This window comes from Corvus hawaiiensis, chromosome 13, assembly GCF_020740725.1.
Source record: "Corvus hawaiiensis isolate bCorHaw1 chromosome 13, bCorHaw1.pri.cur, whole genome shotgun sequence".
Taxonomy (NCBI): Eukaryota; Metazoa; Chordata; class Aves; order Passeriformes; family Corvidae; genus Corvus; species Corvus hawaiiensis.
Genome location: NC_063225.1, coordinates 13,483,079 through 13,488,294, shown reverse-complemented (window position 1 = coordinate 13,488,294; position 5,216 = coordinate 13,483,079).

The window sequence follows — 5,216 nt, the reverse complement described above, 5'->3', positions numbered from 1 at the left end:
TGCTAATCCAAGCACGCTTCTGACTAGGTGACATACCCAGTGAAGGGAAATGGGATTTCATCTCCACTCTCCACAAAAGCAGGTGAGATGTGCAGTAAGGAAGCAGGGCTCCCTGAGGGCTCTGGGAAGCACTGTTCCTGTCCAGGACCACTGTGCCTCTCAGACTGTTGCTAGGTTTGTGCACTTCCACCAGGATAAAGCTGGCCCTTCGTAGTACAGTTGATTCATGAGTACTGGTATATATGTGAAGGTTTATTCATTGTTGAAATGAAATAAAATTAAAAATAATTCTGCATAGAAGTGGACCCCTTCCTGACTCTCAGCTATCACTGAGTGATTTAAGTGCACTGGGGAACTGGTGTTCAGCAGTGCTATCTTGGAAGCTTTTAACATATTACTGCCTCTTTATTGCCATTTGTATTTTGCTAGTAATAAAAATATATCTGTTGTCCTCTCACATAATTAGTGGCTTATATTAATGTATTCTTTATTTAATGTGTTTACACAGTCCTTACAAATGTGTTGGTTCTTTCCATCAAAAAAAAGTATTGTTTGAGAGAGCTTACAATCTGCTTGCACTGTTACAAGAATTTCTTGGTCACATCTGTTTTATATGTATGTTACCCTGCAAAACATACATGGAACAAGGAGAGGAAACTATGAAAAAAATGTTTAGAAGGTCAGTCTTTTGCTTATCCGTAATTAGAGTGGGTAAAATATATCCACTCTGAACTGACTCCATGCAATAACAGCCACATTCTCTTCCTTATAGGCGATGGTAAAGCTGATAGGAATTCTGAACAGAATCTCCAGAGAAAATGCAAAGCACCTAACAAAGAGTGTCATTGGATTATCAAGATGTCTCATTGCAATAAAAGATCAATAAGAAGCAGCAGCAAATGGGAACTTTACTGTGAGTGGAATATAGAACATGTACAAGCAAAATGCTTCTACTTTTAGTCTTTTATTTAGTGAGAGTTTGGTTAATGAGAGTAGACATATCTATCAAGAAGCATGAGATTCTGAGCAGCATCTGACAAAACTGTTACCAGCCACTTCACAGCACAAAGATTTGACCTGACTGTAAACTGATAGTCTTGAGTATAATGTACACCAATTAGTTAAAGATCAGTAATTGACAAAGGTCACTTGGTCCAAACATAGTTCCTGTCCATCAAGTGAAGTATATATCATTGCAGTGTCTGGCTCAGGGGAGGTGAAAAGCACTTTCTGCACCTCACCTGTGTTATCCACTAGTGTCTCTTATGTTTCATTTACCCTGCTGAACATGCAGAGCAGGAAATGTTCATGCTTGCTGGAAATCCAGAGAAAACCCAACAAATACTTGGGTATAAACGTAAAAAAATTGACTTCCCTACTGTGCCAACAGACAGAATGCTGTGATTGTAGAGGTCATGTCACAGAACCATTGATCAGGCTCTTCCACACAGTGTCTAGTGGAGCTCTAGAGGAAGTTACTGAAGCTGAAAACAGCTACAAAAAAAAGCAGATTCATCTGTTTAGGTTTCACAAGAGTGCCCTTTAAAATTCCAGTGGGTTCTGCGTCAGATGCTTATATTTTTGTTATTCCCATCCATCAGCAAGTTCTGTGTTGCAAATTGTGCATGACTAGAAAAGTCAAAAGGTAAAAGTTGATTTAAAAGAAGTTCACAGTAGAATTCTTTGTTCCACACGTAGTTGTGTGAGTAAACTGAATTGACTGGGAACATGCATACGAAAAGGTTCTCCATACAGGTGCTGAGCTGGAGCAAAGGTATGAGGCAGCCCTTCTACTGCCTGGGAAAGGCTCTGCCTGCAGCTGCTGTGAAGGTGAAGCAGACAAGCTTCTGTGTGTAGAGAGATGGCTGCAGTAGGTGCCTATGAAGCCACAGCTCACTGGTATTTTCACCCTTTTATGGACTGTTGCAGTATGTGGTGGGGTAAATGAATTGCAGGGTTAACCAGTGACAGTTGTGAAATGGAGACATGCTTGACTAGATGTGATATGAGAGATCAGAACTGGAGTCCCTACAGGCAATCCAGACAACAACTTCTATTACTACAGAAGCAAGAGGGTTGTTTAGGGGTTTTTTTTATTGTTTATTTTTTGTTTGTTTTAACAATACAATATAATTTGCAAATTATTAGTGAAAATTTGGGTGAAACTCTCTGAGCTTCAACAAACTCAGTAATGGGCTAAGATAGCTTGGTTTGCAGTAGCTGTAGTGGTGATGGAGTCTGTAACCATTACAAGAGGATATTAGTGAAACTGAAAATAGGAGTAATTGGACCATCATCAGATGTTAAAAAGCTCTTTGCAAAAGGGCAAAGAAAACAACTGTAAAATATTCTGGTCTTCCTAAAATGGAATTTGAGAGTCTTCTTTTCAATGAAACATGATAGGTTTATTAAATATGCTGTAGAATGTATGAGAAAGTTGGTTTTATCTGCTACAGTTTTTCTCCTTAATTTCAGCTGTATGTATGCTACTGCAGCTTCAAAACATCTGGGTACAGTGATTTTTTTCTTTTCTGCACCTGCAAGTGTAAGTACACACATAAACAAAAAAGAAATTAAATCTTTCACAAAGCCAAAGAGAAAGAAAAAACCCAACCAGGCATGAAGCTCAGGGGAGCAGTATGACAAGTGCTGAGCTGTAAACAAGCTTGAGAGGGATTTAATTCTTCTGACAAGTGCCAGTGGTAGCATCTCACATGGACTCAGCATATGCACACATTTCAGAGGGGGAATCACAGAGGACTTAATGCAAATATAAAAAAGCTCAGAGCACATCAGCCTATACCGTCCTAAAAATAGCCTCAAAAATCAGGATGAGCAAGGGTTGTAATTATCTTGATTTTTCGGAATTTTGCCACTTGTAGGAGGGTTTGTGGTTTATGCTCACACTATAATTAGGCTTTGTAACATACAAACTCTTTAGGGCAGGGATTGGTTCATATATTTGTAGGGCAGGTACAGTAAGACTTCATTGGGTGGTATTTTCAGGGTGATAGTACAATACAGCCACTGAGTAATAGCTGCTGTTCTAGGTTTTAAAGAAGCTTATTTTAGGTCATAAGATTTTTGTTGCTGTTTGTTAAGGAAAGAGAAATAAGATGTAATTTGGTATCCAAATTAAATTTTAAAAGCCTCTAGTGCACACTTCTTCCCTAATTACAGTCAGGTCCTTTCTTTTTCAAATAAGCTTGTAATTCCCTCATTTCTCTAGCAACATTCTGAAAAGGACACACTACAAACCATCCCCAGCAGTCTACTTAAGCAGATTTCCCCATGGCAGTTGATGAGTTAGTGCTGCAAGATGTAGCCTGTTTTCACTTAACCTTCAGAAAGCTTTGGGATGAGTAGCACATGCTTCCTGTGCTCCAGCCACCGGATAGGTTTGGCTCATTTAAGAAATTAGACCAGTGCTCTATTCACCTTAGATCTTCAATCCGATGTTTTCTTTTCTGCTTTCCTCAGTCTGCAAAAAATTAATTTAAAGGTTACATTTACTAGCAAAGGGTTAATAATCCCTGGAGATCTGTAGGCTTAGCCAAATACTACTGTGTTGTATTGTAGTTAGCTAAAAACCTGGTTTTAACCATAGTTTAGATTTCATCGCAGAAGGTAGACTCTAGGAAGAGAGCCTCTCTTGGACCCAATCTTTCATGCTCACTTAGACGGCTGACAATTAGAAAAACATGTTCTTTTACGAAAGTTCTATTATGTTTTCAAAATGCTGAACTTTAAATTCCAGATATTTCTGGATTCAAATGTGAGATTTTGTGTGTGTGCAAATTACCTTTCATTTGTATGATGTTTCTTAACCCATTTCTGGATATGTGTTTTGGACATCCCTTTTATTGCAAGTGATTGAAAATGGCCCCGCATTTGCAATAGTTGTGAATAACCTTCAAAATAACAATTAACAGGCTTGACTTTACCAGTGGAGTAGTTTATCACCTTTGGCATGGAAAGTGAAAGCTACTCTTTCCTTCTCTCACAAACACATTAACATCAACTGCTTTAAAATATTTTTTTATTATTATTTTTATTTCTATAATTTTTCTTTTAAGGACAAGTGAGCATAGGAGGGTCTCGTTTTGTTCTGCAGTGAGTATTCTAATGGATTGCAAAACTGTAAATAAGAATTATGTCTTCTTGGACCTGTAATTATTTACTAATTGAAAATTACCTGGGTAGATTAATGAAGAGAAGAAGAACACAATATCAGAATCTTTTTTAGCAAGTGACTAGAAAGAAAATTGTTTGTTACTAGAGCAGACAGAAACTCTGTCTGAACCATCCATTATTTACAGAAGTTTTGAGAATCATGTGTATAGTTTCAAATACTGAATTAAAATCCAAGCATCTATGAATCTTGAAAGCCAAATCCTGCTGTAGTTTGGATCCTGTAGCATTTATTTTCTGTTTGAATATTGAGTATAGTGCTTCATATTGCAGAAAGCCACACAGTAGTTCTTGGCACAAAATGCTGGAACTTTGGAGAGCACTTGTGTGAAGGTAAGAAACGATGTTTCATAGCAGTGGGGATAAACATAAGGCAAATCTTTCTGTAACCAAGACAAATATCTCTTCTTAAGGAGAGTCTCTGGTTGTTTGGGTTTTTTTTGTAATTAACAGAAATTGAGTTCATTGAACATTATTGTATGCTCTATTATTGAAGCTTGCTCACACTTCTAGGGGGGTAACTAAAGCAAGTGAATAGCAAGCTACCAGTAGCTTACAACTTAAATCTTGCTACACTTAAGAGCAAGACAGTACTTTTAGTCCTCTGGTTGCATATATTGGTCTGAGCATTCAGAAGGTTGAAAATGCTAGATTTAGTGGATTTCTCTTGGTAAAAGACAGACATTCATTCTGGGTGGTGAAGATGAGTTTTACCAGAATACAAAATTATCCTAAACCACCGACTGTGTTTAAACCTTGCTCCATTAATTTCAACCCTCTGTGGGTGCATAGGCCAAACATCAGTAACCTGGAAGATTTGTTAAAGGCTTTACTCTTCTAATTCCCACTGGGGTATTTTAATGTTGACAGCTGTTAAAATTCTCAAACTGGAGCTTCACATCACATCAGTATTCTCTTCCTCACAGACACCTGTAATGGGATTCATCTCTTTTCTTTGTTATTCCCTTTGCTCATTTAAATGTAATGTGCATTTCTCATCACACCACTGGATTAGTTCTATATAA